This window comes from Oryctolagus cuniculus, chromosome 1 (assembly GCF_964237555.1).
Source record: "Oryctolagus cuniculus chromosome 1, mOryCun1.1, whole genome shotgun sequence".
NCBI classification, from domain to species: Eukaryota; Metazoa; Chordata; class Mammalia; order Lagomorpha; family Leporidae; genus Oryctolagus; species Oryctolagus cuniculus.
This window is the reverse complement of record NC_091432.1, coordinates 24,082,444-24,097,175: the sequence shown is the minus strand read 5'-3', so window position 1 is coordinate 24,097,175 and position 14,732 is coordinate 24,082,444.

The following is a 14,732-nucleotide window of genomic DNA, read 5'->3' as shown; positions in this document are numbered from 1 at the left end:
TGATCACCCCACTGAGAGACATCTTACTGAATAGTTCAGAGTCAAAGCCAGGCTGGAGTGGTTTTAATAAAAAAAAAATGGGGAGTCTTAAATTAGAAGCAATAAGTGGAAGAACAATCCCAAGGATTTTGCTATAAAGAAAAGCAGGAAAAAAATAAAAAAAAAATAGAAAAAAAAGACAATATGAGAGTACTTCAAAAACTTCATGAAGAATGGAATTAAAAGATAAATTTAGGAGTGAGCTTCTGGCCTACCAGTTAAGATGCTTTTTGTAATGCCCTCATCATCCTATCAGAGTACCTGGGTTTGAGTCCTAGCTCCCCACCTGACTCCAGTTTCTGGCTAATGTGTGCCTTGTGAATAAGCAGGAATGGGTCAAGTTACTGGGTCCCTTCTCTCTTGGGCTTCTGGTTTCAGTTGTGACTGTCGCGGGCATTTGGGGACTGAATCAGAAGATGGGCCTTTCTGCCTCTGCCTGCCATTTGCCTCTCAAAAAAGAGATTAAAAAGATAAGTTTATTCTGATGCAAAAATTGAAATCCATACATGATTTTTTCATAATATGTACTTTTTGTGAACTTTTTCAAGTACCCTTGTATGAGATCAAGAGAGAATTTTTTTTTTTTTAATTGAGGAAGCACACCTTTTCATGTGAACTTTAAAATTAGAATGTAAAAGTAACGGTGTAGGTGGAAGGGGATATTGATACTGTCATTGATTGTTGAACATGGGAAGCAAATGAGATAAAACCCACTCTTGTTTCAGGTTATGATCATACTTTCATGACAGAACTTCCACACTAGTTTGCAGTTAAAGAATGCTCAGGAAGAAGCAAGCAGATCCTCTGCTTTGAGGAAATAAATCAAAAGTCAAGGGAGAATAAGGACGAGGTAGGGGACATGCAGCTCATAAAAGCAAGAAAAATGGAGCTGGTACTGTGGTGTAGTGGGTAAAGCCGCTGCTTGTGGCACCAGCATCCTACAGCAACACCAGTTTGTGTACCAGCCGCTCCACTTCCAATCCAGCTTCCTGCTGGTGTTCCTGGGAAAGCAAAGGAGGATGTCCGAAATCTTTGGACCCTTGTGGCCATGTGGGAGACCCAGAGGAAGCCCCTGGCATCTGATTTCAGATTGGTCCAGCTCCGACCATCGTGGTCACTTTGGGAGTGACCAGTGGATGAAAGATCCCTCTCTGTCTCTCCTTTCTTTCTCTCTATAACTCTCTCTTTCAAATAAATAAATACATCTTTTTTAAAAAAATTCAAGAAAACAAACATAATTCAAGCACAAGAGAGTGGTTAAAGTACCCAGATTCCATCCTCTGTTTGTGATCTGGGAAAGCAATAGAAGATGGTCCAAGTGCCTGGCTCCTGCACCAGCGTAAGAGACCACAAAGAAGCTCCTAGCTTCTGGTTTCAGATAGGCTTAGCTCCAGTAGTTGTGGCCATTTCGGGGGAGTGTACCAGTAGATGGGAGACTTTTTTTTTTCTGTCTCTCCCTTTCTCTGTAACTCTCCCTCTCAAATACATAAATAAAATTTTTGAAAAAAATAATTTTCACATATACAGAATATTTCATCAGCAGCAGACTGAACTGCAGTGGAAATCCTTTAGGCACAAGGGAAATAGGCCAGAGGATATATGGTCTAACATAAACCAATAATGGATACTAGAAATAGTAACTAAAATGTAAAAATATAACATTATCCCTAATAATGAGGAGAGAACTTCCACTTTGACTATGACCTTGTCTAAATAAGATAAGAGTTGGAGAACTCAAAAGGCTTCCATAGCCTTGGAAACTCATGACTGGTGCATAGGGAGATTACTGATGCCATAAACAAGAATGTCAATTTGTTAAGTCAACAACAGGAGTCACTGTGCACTTACTCCTCATGTAGGATCTGTGTCCTTAGTGTGCTGTACATTAAGATTTAATGCTATAACGAGTACTCAAACAGTATTTTTCACTTTGTGTTTCTATGCGGGTGCAAAGTGTTGAAATCTTTACTTAATGTATACTAAACTGATCTTCTGTATATATAGAAAATTGAAAATGAATCGTGATATGAATGGAAGGGGAGAGAGAGTGGGAAAGGGGAGGGTTGCGGGTGGGAGGGAAGTCATCGGGGGGTGGGGGGAAGCCAATGTAGTCCATAAACTGTACTTTGGAAATCTATATTCATTAAATAAAAGTTAAAAAAAATAAAAAAATAAAAAGATTATCCCTAATAATTTAAATGTCTTTAAAAATAACTCAGTTTTGAACTGGCATTGTGGTGTAGCCGGTAATGCTGCTGCCTATGACATCAGCATCCCTCATGAGTGCCAGTTCACAAATCCCAGCTGCTCCACTTTAGATCCAGCTTGGTGATAAAGGCCTTGGAAAAGCAGTAAAGGATGGCCCACATACTTACAACCCTGCACCCACGTGGGAGATCCCGATGAAGCTCCTGGTTCCTGGCCTATCCTGGCCCCTGGCCTAGTCCTGGCCCTATCCTGGCCACTGTGGCCACCTGGAAAGTGAACCAGATAATGGAAGATTTCTCTTTCTTCCTCGCTCTCTCTCTCTCTCTCTCAATCTCTCTCTCTCTCTCTCTCTCTCTTTAACTCTGATTTTCAAATAAGTAAATAAATCTTTAAAAAAGAAACCTGAATTTTGAAATTAGTATAACAAAATAATATGAGGTTTATAACAAATGTGTAAGTAAAACTTCTAAACAATGCATATAATTGGAGAATAGAAAAAAGAAAGCACACACATTTGAATGGTTATTTCTCTGCATGAAATGGTATAACCTCTCTTGAAAGTAGACTGGGATAAAGACCCAGTAATCACCAACATTAAAGAAAACAAAACAATAACCAGAGTTACCACCAGCATAACAACAAAGGAGAAAAAATTGAGTCATAAAACAGAGAAAAATGGTAAAAAGAACAGCTGAAGGAAATAGAAAGCAAATAGATGATAAAGTGATGGTATCATTGCATGCATTATTAATGTAAATAATCTCAGCACCACAAAAAAGGCAGAGGTTTTAATATTGGACATAAAAGCAAAACTCAAGGATGTGTTGTTTATAAGAAACACACTTGAAATAAAAATTATAAATGTATTCAGGTAATTTATTTGGGTTTTAAACGTATATCATACTGACAAAAGTTTAAAAAGCTGAATTAGCTAAATGAATGCCAGAAAAACTAGGTTTCAGAGAAAAGATTGTAAAGAAGAATCATTATTTTTAATGGAAACCTAGAGACTAGATGTATGTATTTACATGCTTCTGCAAATAGTTGAGTAAATTATTTCAGAAAGCAGTTATAAGTATCATTACCTTATTTTTATAAATTAGGTTGGACTACACAGTGCACAAATAGTAGGGTAGTTAGAGTGGAAGATACCACATTGGAGTCTGTGGATTTAAACATTGTTGACAAGATTGTCAATTGACCAAAGGGTTATCTTCCCCGATAATGCTAGAATTAATTTAACTGAAATTGGCATATATTACACACAAATGGGAACTCTTGGCAACATCTATCCAAAAGGACTGTCAGAAAGGAAGCCAAATTAGTTCTGAAGATTGTTAAACCAAAGAAAGGATCAGATTCTATGCTCTGAGGCTATCTCACATGTGAAATCTCCTAGTTAAGGCATTAATTCTGTTCCATTTTAACCAAAACTTCTGATTCTTTGAAATATCTATTCAAGAATTAGATCAAAAAACATGATCCTGGAAGAATCTTGTTATGGTGTAAGCATTCTAGCATACATCCCACTTTTAGAATAAAATCACTTATGTTCTCAAAATATGCACATGTAATTTTTTTGTTTCTGTGCTGTGTATTACACTTTGGTATTGCCTTACACATAATTTTAAAAACATGTATTTATTTGTTTTCATTTTATTTGAAAGCTACAGAGACAGAAAGGTCTTCCATTTGCTGGCTCATTGCCCAAGTGTTCTCAACAGCCAGGGCAGGGCCAGGCCAAATCCAGGATTCAGAAACTTGCTATAGGTTCCCAATATAAGACAAGGATAGAAAATCTGTACCATCATCCAGGGCATTACCATTGTACACACTAACAGGAAGATGAATCAGAAGCCGAGCTGAGGTTCTAATCCAGGTACTCTGATACTGGATGGGTGTATCCCAGGTGACATCTTAACCATTGTACAAAATACCAAATGTGAAAAGATTGTGGGTCCAGACATTGAGATGTAATGGGTTAATCTGCCACCTGGGTGGCTTGCATTCCATATTAGTGTCTATTCTAGTCCTAATACTTGGCTTCTGATCCAGCTTCCTGCTGATGTCTGAGAAACCAGTGGATGACAGCCCAAGTACTTCAGGCTCTGCTACCTACAAAGGAGATATGGATGGAGTTTAGGACTCCCAGCTTCAGTCTGACCCAACCCTTGCTTCTGTGAGCATTTCAGGAGTGAACCAGCAGACAGAAGATCTCTTTCACTCTCTCTCACTTGGAGGAAACACATTTAAATAGAATTTAGAATTTAAACTTATTTATTTACTTAGCAAACATTTATTGAATATCTAGTATGTTATAATTACTCTTCTTGATTCTCAAGTGGCATCAATAAATACATAGAACTCTAATTTCAGACTGTATCAAAAAATAAATGCAATTTTGGAGTTTAGATATTTAATGCGGATAGCATGATATTATCTTATACAGTTTCTCTATCAAAGAGAGATCAAGCTTTTCATTTCTACTTCTCTGAACATACCACTCCAATACTTATTTGCTATTTCTGTAAAAAAAACAAACTAGAATTTTGATAGGAATTTCATTGAATCTACAGATTTCTTCAGGTACTATAGGTAATTTAACATGATTAATTCTTCCAATCCATGAGCACTTTCCATTTATTTTCATATTTTTCAAATTCTTTTATAGCATTTTGACTCCCAGTATATAGATTTTCCACCTTATTGGTTACATTTACTTTTTTTTATTTTTATTTTTTTTCCAGGCAGAGTTAGACAGTGGGAGAGAGAGAGAGAGACAGAGAGAGTTATAGACAGTGAGAGAGAGACAGAGAGAAAGGTCTTCCTTCCATTGGTTCACTCCCCTAATGGCCACTATGGCCAGCACTGCACCGATCTGAAGCCAGGAGCTGGGTGCTTCCTCCTGGTCTCCTAAGCAGGTACAGGAAGCCAAGCACTTGGGCCATCCTCTGCTGCCCTCTTGGGCCACAGCAGAGAGCTGGACTGGAAGAGGAGCAACCTGGGGTGCTGTCACTGCAGGCGGAGTATTAGCCATGTGAGACACAGCACCAGCCCAGGTTACATTTATTCCTAACGTGTTTGGAACCACAATAGCCAACACAATTATGAGAAAAAAAAAATTACCTACTAGTAACATGCTCACTGATTTTAAATTATATTGCAGAGTTATAGCAATCAAAACAGTATGGTACTAGCACATAAATAGAGACACAGACCATTGGAACAAAAAAGAGAGCCCAGGAATAAATCCACTAATAGTTGACATGAGTCACTAATATTTGATGCAAGCATCAAGAATACACAATGGGGATATGACAGTCACTTCAATAAATAGAAAACTGCAAGTCTATTTGTAAAAGAATGAAATTGGATTTGTTTTATGTCACCCACAAAAATTAACTCAAAATAGATTAAACTTAATTACAAAAGAGGAAACCATAAAAGTCCTAAAAAAGAGAGAGATTCTCTTTATTTCTTTGGTATCTGTTGTTAAATTTACTTTTTCATCTCCAATTATATTGATGTGGATCTTCTTTTTTTGTTTGTTTGTTTTTGGTTAGTTGAACCAATGCTGTTGGTTACTTTTTTTAAAATCTTTTAGTTTTGCTGATCTTTTGTATTTTTGTTTTGATTTTGTTTATTGCTTCTCTAATCTTTTTTTTAACTTTTATATAATTAATATAATTTCCAAAATACAGTTTATAGATTACAATGGCTTCCCCCCCATAACGTCCCTCCCACCTGCAACCCTCCAATCTCCCGCTCCCTCTCCCATCCCATTCACATCAAGATTCATTTTCAATTATCTTTATATGCAGAAGATCAATTTAGTACATATTAAGTAAAGATTTCAACAGTTTGCACCCACACAGAAACACAATGTGTAAAGTACTGTTTGAGTACTAGTTATAGCATTAATTCACATTGGACAACATATTAAGGACAGAGATCCTACATGAGGAGTAAGTGCATAGGGACTCCTGTTGTTGATTTAACAATTGACACTCTTGTTTGTGGCATCAGCAATCACCCTAGGCTCCTGTCATTAGTTGCCAAGGCTATGGAAGCCATCTGAGTTCGCCAACTCTGATCTTATTTAGACAAGGTCATAGTCAAAGTGGAAGTTCTCTCCTCTCTTCAGAGAAAGGTACCTCTTTCTTTTGATGGCCCGTTCATTCATTCTGCTGGGATCTCACTCACAGAGATTTTTTATTTAGCTTTTTTCTCCACAGTGTCTTGGCTTTCCGTGCCTGAAATACTCTCATGGGTGTTTTAGCTGGATCCAAATGCCTTAAGGGCCTTTTGAGTTTGCTGACTTAGATCTTATTTAGACAAGGTCATAGTCAAAGTGGAAGTTCACTCCTCCCTTCAGAGAAAGGTACCTCCTTCTTTGATGGACTGTTCTTTCCACTGGGATCTCACTCACAGAGATCTTTCATTTAGGTTCAGTCTCCATGTATTTATATATGTTTTACAGATTCTTGAATTATTGATTTCCAGCTTCATTCCACTGTGGTCAGAGAAGATGCATGGTATGATTTCAAGATGCTGCAGAAATAAAAAGAATCATCAGAAATTACTACAAAGATCTGTATGCCAACAGAACCAGAAACCTAGAAGAAATGATAGATTTCTGGACACATACAACCTATTTAAATTGAGCCCTGAAGAGATAGAAAACCTAAACAGAACAATAACCAACATGGAATTTGAAACAGTAATAACGACTCTCCAAAGAAAGAAAGCTCAGGACTGGATGGCTTCATTGGTGACATCTGCCAGACATTTAAAGAAGAACTAACTCCAATTCTTTTCAAGCTATTCAAAACAATTGAGCAGGAGAGAATCCTCCCAATCTCCTTCTATAAAACCAGCATCACCTTAATTCCTAAACCTGAAAAAGATACAACAGAGAAAGAGAACTATAGACTAATTTCCCTATGAACAAAGATAAAAATTCTCAACAAAATATTAGCCATTTGAAATTAACAACACATCAGAAATATCATTCACCCAGACCAAGTGGGATTCATTTTGGTATGCAAGGATGTTTCAATATTTGTGAATAAAACAATGTGATGAATCACATTAACAAACCGAAGAACAAAAATCATATGATTATCTCAATAGAAGAAGAAAACGAACAGCAAATTGTGTATACAATCCCATCAAGGTTGCATGTGCCAATGCCATCTCACTAGTCCAAGTGATCAATTTCTGTTCACAATTGATCATAATGAAAGGACTAAGAGTCGAAGGGATCACACAAACAAGACTAGTGTCTGCAAATACTAACTGATAGAATAAAAAAGGGAGAGAATAATTCAACATGGGAAGCGGGATACACAGCAGACTCATAGAATGGCAGATGAGCATTCTGGCCTCAGAATCAGCCCTTAAGGCATTCAGATCTGGCTGAAGAGCCCATGAGAGTATTTCAGGCATGGAAAGCCAAGACACTCTGGAAAAAAAAAAAGAAAAACAAAACGAAAAAGACCTAAATGAAAGATCTCTACAAGTGAGATCCCGGTAGAATGAACGGGCCATCAAAGAAGGAGGTACCTTTCTCTGAAGGGAGGAGAGAACTTCCACTTTGACTATGACCTTGTCTAAATAAGATCTGAGTTGGCAAACTCAGATGGCTTCCATAGCCTTGGCAACTAATGACAAGAGCCTAGGGAGATTACTGACGCCATAAACAAGAGTGTCAAATTGTTAAGTCAACAACAGGAGTCACTGTGTACTTACTCCTCATGTAGGATCTCTGTCCTTAATGTGTTGTCCAATGTGAATTAATGCTATAACTAGTACTCAAACAGTATTTTACACTTTATGTTCTCTGCGGGTGCAATCTGATGAAATCTTTACTTGTATATACTAAATTGATCTTCCGTATATAAAGATAATTGAAAATGAATCTTGATGTGAATGGAATGGGAGAGGGAGAGGGAGATGGGAGGAGTGTGGGTGGGAGGGAAGTTATGGGTGGGGAAGCTATTGTAATCTATAATCTGTACTTTGGAAATTTATATTTACTAAATAAAATTTTTAAGAAAAGGAAGGAACATTCCCCGACACAGTCAATTTATGACAAACCCATGGCCAGAATTTATTGAATTGGGAAAAATTGGAAACATTCCTACTAAGATGGCAAACCAGACAAGGATCCAGTTGTCACCATTGCTAATCAATATAGTCCTTTAAGTTTCATTCAGAGTCATCAGGCAAGAAAAAGAAATCAAAGGGGTACAAATTGTGAAGTGGGAAGTCAAATTATCCCTATATGGAGATGACATGATTCTGTATATAGGGGATCAAAAGACTCCACTAAGAAGCTATTGGAAGTCATAAAAGAATTTGTTAAAGTGGCGGGATAGAAAAATCAACACACAAAAATAAACACCTTTTATATACACTGAAAATATCATGGCTGAGAAAGGACTTCTAAGATCAATCCCATTCATAATAACTACAAAAAATTAAATATCATGGAGTAAATTTAACCAAGGACATCAGAGATCTCTATGATGAGAAATACAAAATATCATAGAAACAAATAGGATGCAAAAATGGAAAAATCTTCCATGTTTATGATTAGAAGAATCAATATCATCAAAATGCCCATACTACTTAAAGCAATTTACAGATTTAATGTGATACCAATGAAAATACCAACGGCATTCTTCTCAGATATAGAAAAAAATGATGTTGAAATTTATATGGGAACACAGGAGAACCTGAACAATTAGAGCAATCTTATACAACAAAAACAAAGCTGGAGGCATCACAACACTGGATTTCAAGACATACTACATGGCAGTTTTAATTGTAACAGCCTGATACTGGAATAAAAATCGATGGATATACCAATGGAAAAGAATATAAATGCTAGAAATCAACTCATGCATCTACAACCAACTTATGTTTAACAATGGAGCTAAAATTAATCCCTGGAGTGAGGACAGTCTCTTAAACAAATGGTGCTGGGAAAACTGTATCTCAACATGCAGAACTATGAAGCAAGACCCCTACCTTACATCTTTTTTTTAAAGATTTTTATTTATTTATTTGACAGAGTTGCAGACAGTGAGAGAGAGAGATAGATAAAGGTCGTCCCTCTGCTGGTTCACTCCCCAAATGGCCGCCACGGCCGGAGCTGCACCAATCCGAAGCCAGGAGCCAGGTGCTTCTTCCTGGTCTCCCACGAGGGTTCAGGAGCTCAAGCACTTGGGCCATGCTCTATTGCCCTTCTGGGCCACAGCAGAGAGCGGGATTGCAAGAGGAGCAACCAGGACTAGAACCCAGTGTACATATGGGATGCTGGAGCCACAGGCAGAGGATTAACCCAGTGAGTCACGGCGCTGGCCCCCTCTACCTTACATCTTACACAAAAATACACTTTAAATCAATCAAAAATGTAAATCTATGACCCAATACAATCAAATAGTTCAAAAACATTGGGGAAACCCTGTAAGACACTATCATAAGCAAAGTTTTCTTGGAAAAGACCACAGAAGCACAAGCAACCAAAGCCGAAACTAAGAAATGAGATTACACCAAACTGAGAATTTCTGTACTACGAAAGAAACACTCATCAAAGTAAAGAAGTAGCTGACAGAATGGGAGAAATTATTTGCAAACTATGTAACTGATAAAGGACTAATATCCAGAATCCATAAAGAGCTGAAGAAACTCAACCAGAACAAAACAAACAACCCAGTTAAGAAATGGGCTAAGGAGTTAAACAGGCATTTTTTCAAAAGCAGAAATCCAAATGGCCAATAGACACATGAAAAAATGCTCAGGATCACTACCCATCATGAAATGTAAATCAAAACCACAATGAGGTTTCACTTCATCACAGTTTAGATGACTTTCATACAGAAATCAACAAACAGAAAATGCTGGCAAGGATGTGAAGATAAAGGTTCTCCTATTCCACTGTTGGTGTAAATGTAAACTGGTACAGCAGCTGTGGAAGACAGTATGGAGATAACTCAGAAAGCTGAATATAGATCTACCATATGAGCCATCCATCCCAGTCCTGGGAATTTACCCGAGGAAAATGGAATCAGCATATGGAAGAGTGATTTGTATCCCCATGCTTATGCTTGTTGCAGTTCAATTCACAAAGGCTAAGGTTATGAAATCAACCCAAATGTCCTTCAACTGAAGATTGGATAAAGAAATTAAAGGATATGTACCTTATGGTATACTACACAGTGATGAAAAAAAAAGAAATCTATTGTTTGCAACAAAATGGATACAACTGGAAAACATTATACTTAGTTAAATAAGCCAATTCCAAAAGGACAAATACCATATGTGCTCACTGATCTGTGGTAACAAATGGAGCACCTAAAAGGTAATCCATAGAGGTAAAATTGACACTTTGAGATGTGATGACTTCGAACAGCCCTTGTCTTGACTGTTGAGAAATAGTTTTTTTTTTTTTTTTCATAGTATTTGTTGAACTCTTAGTTCAGAGTTATATGTATAAAATTAATTGAAAATAAATCTTTGGGGCTGGTGCTGTGGCATAGCAGGTAAAGCCTCTGCCTGTGGTGCCGGCATCCCATATGAGCACTGGTTCAAATACCGGCTACTTTACTGCAATCCAGCTCTCTGTTATGGCCTGGGAAAGCAGTGGAAGATGGCCCAAGTCCTGCACCCATGTGGAAGACCCAGAAGAAGCTCCTGGTTCCTTGCTTCAGATCAGCTCTGGCCATTGCGGCCAACTGGGAAGTGAACCAGAGTATGGAAGACCTCTCTCTCTCTCTCTGCCTCTGCCTCTCTATAACTCTCTTTTAAATAAATAAATAAAACTTTTAAAAATGTATTAGGTGTGTACTAACCTACTGAACACAATGGATTGCCACACAATATACTGCTGAAAATCAGTTGTTTTTTCTTCAGAACCTGTGACTGTCTGGTAGCTAGCTACTGTGGTTTAGTACCTTGAGAGTATTTTACTGCATGCTGCTAGCTTCGGAAAAGACCAAAATTCAAAATTTGAAGTATAGTATCTATTAAATTTGTATTGCTTTTTCCCATTGTAAACTCTGAAAATGATGTCTCAAAGTGATATCTGTATTCTAATTGCAACATTACTCACAATAGTCAGAACATGGAAACAATCACTGGCTTTGCTGAGGATTTAACGGATAAAGAAACTGTGATTTATATATCCTGGAACACATTGAGCTAAGTGAAATGCCAAGCAGAGAGAAACTAATACTGTGTGGTCTCATATGAGTAGAAGGGTAGTTTCCAGGAGTTGAGGTGTGGAGGCAATAGGGATGTTTGATCAAAGGGTACAAACTTTCAGTTATACCTAAAATATGGTCTAGAGCTCTAATGCATGGTTACAATAGTAACACTGCACTGCATAATTGAAAGATGCTAAAAGCATAGACTTTGAGTATTTTCACCACACACACACATACACACACACACAGTAACTAGGTAATGTGATGGGTGTGTTAACTAAATTCTAGCGATTTTACAATATTTGCATGTATCAATGCACTACATTATATACTTTAATAATCTGCATTTTTTGTCAATTATACCCTAATGAAACTGTACTGGAAAAAAAAAAAAAAAACATGTTTTATGTGTTCCTCAAAAAAAGACTTCCTGAATGAATAATATTGAATAGTACTTCAGGATCGTCTACTGGAGTAGTGAAAGCTTGTGCAGACCCAAGATGAAAATGAAGCATAATCAGCTAGCTATGAGTCATTGTGGACTCCACATTTCTTGCAATTCCCGTGCTCCTTAGTTTTTTCTCTATAATTTTTTTTTCCATTATGGCTTCTTAATGCTAATTCCTACAACTATAAAAAATGCTGTGGCCCTGAATGAGTAGATAGCTGAAATAAAGCAAAGAAACGAGCCCAGAAAAGAGCTGTTGGTTACATAGCAAAAAATCTTGAAACTGTGAATTAGGTGGAACTCTTCTTAGTATAACCCACAGAAATCTGGTTCAATCTGTATCAAAATACTAATAACAGCAACAAAAAAATAAAAAATCCAAAAAACACTACATTTCATGTAAGGTTGATTTTGAAGTGCTCTTACAATAGCAGTTACATCGCCGGCGCCGCGGCTCACTAGGCTAATCCTCCGGCTTGCGGCGCCGACACACCGGGTTCTAGTCCCGGTCAGGGCGCCGGATTCTCTCCCAGTTGTCCCTCTTCCAGGCCAGCTCTCTGCTGTGGCCCGGGAGTGCAGTGGAGGATGGCCCAAGTGCTTGGGCCCTGCACCCCATGGGAGACCAGGATAAGTACCAGGCTCCTGCCATCGGATCAGTGTGGTGCGCCGGCCGCAGCGCGCCGGCCGCGGCAGCCATTGGAGGGTGAACCAATGGCAAAGGAAGACCTTTCTCTGTGTCTCTCTCTCTCACTGTCCACTCTGCCTGTCAAAAAAAAAAAAAAAAAAATAGCAGTTACATCTTGTACTCCACGTCCAGAGCTGATTTCTTCACTTTGGCTTTCTTCTTAGTGCTCTCCATTTGACAAGAAATATGACCATTTGTAAATATACCCTTGTGAAGTTTTTATGGCTCTTAGTTTTAAAGGGAGAACTTGCTAAAAGTTAAATTTAGAAAAGTATTCTTAAGTACTTATGTACCCAAGAGAAGTGAATATATGAAGGTACTTCAAAATGTTCATATAAAATAGAATTAAAGGTAAGTTTTTCTTCTCATAAGAATAAAATTATCTTTTAATTTCATTTTCCATGAACATTTTAAAGTACCCTCATATGTTTATGCAAGGAATTTTATGTGAATGTTATAGCAGCTTTATTCACATTAGCATCAAATTGGGAACAATAAGAATTTCAAGTAACAGGTGGATGGATAAACACATTGTGTTATAGCCACACAATGAAGGAAGTATAAAGGAACTAATTAATTATAAATGCAACAACATGGATAACTCTTAAAGTTATTATACTTTTACTGAGTAAAAGAACTGGTATAAAAGAGTACATACTATGTAAGTCCACTTATTTAAAATTACTGTAAGCACACAACAATCTCTAGAGACTAGAAAACAGATCCGTTGTTGCCTGAGGCTGGAAGCAGAGTGAGGAATGAAATGCAGTGAGACATGGGGAACACTGGATGGTTATGGAGACTTTATATATCTTTATTGCAGTGTTGGTTCATGGGAATACTCATTTGTCATATTTAGCAAGTTGACATATTTTGCATGGAAGTAACGTCTTGTGTAAATCATAGCACGGTAAAGTTTATTTTCTTTTTTTAAAAAAAGATTTATTTTATTTATTTGAAAGGCAGAGTTACAGACAGAGAGGGAGGGAGACAGAGAGATCATCCATCTGCCGGTTTGCACCCCACCTGCTGCAATAGCCAGGGCTGGGAAAGGCTGAATCCAGGTGCCAGGAGTTTCATCTGAGTCTCCCATGTGGATGCAGGCACACAAGAACTGTGTCATGTTCCACCATATTAGTAGGTAACTGGATTGGGAGTGGAGCAGCTGGCACTCAAGCTGGTGTCCATAAGGGATGCCAGAATTGCAGGTGGTGCTTCTACCTGCTATGCCACAATGCCGGCCTCAGTTGCTTTCCTAACTACAGAAGTATTCCATATGTGTGAATTTGAGGACTCAATATTTTAAAGCTATAAATTCTCCACAAATTGATCTGTAGATTAAATGCTGTTGAAATAAAATGGCCAGCAGATTTACATGTGCAATACGCATGCCCATGTATGTGTGTGTGTGTGAATATTAAGAACCAAAATCTAAAATTTATAAACAAATGCAAAAAATACACAATAACTAAAGAAATATTGAATAACAAGCAAGCTAGATGACTATCTCTTCAGGGACCATTATACCTAATTCTATAATAATACAGACAGTGTTGTACTGGCGTAAATATAGACACATTGATCATTTATTCCATAGTGAAAATCCAGTAATAGGTCCACTTACATGTCTACAGTCACTAAATTTTCACAAAACAAACACTGCAAATTAGTGAGAAAAGATGGTACTTTTGATAAATAATGGATATTCCTTCAGAAAATTAGTATATTCTATGCAGTTCCTTATATCATATGTGAGAACCAATTCTAAATGATTTGTATATCTAAATGTGTAAAAAACAATATAATGTTTAGGAAATAGTACAGAAATGCCATCATTATCTGAAGGTAGGCAACAATTTCATAAACAGCAATAGAAATTATTCATTATTGCAGAAAACTTGGAAAAGAAGTCTACATTAAAATTAAAATGAATGAGAAGACATGATTAAAGGAATGTGGCAGGAAAACTAACAATAACAATCATAATATATCAAAAGGAAAATGGACAGCATTCTTGAGTAGATACTTAAGTTGAAAAATATCAAAATTATCAATAAATTTAGAGAAAAGTGTTTAACATTATAAGACATCATGAAATCACAGAATAAATCAGCAGAATGACTGAAAACAAGAAATAAAC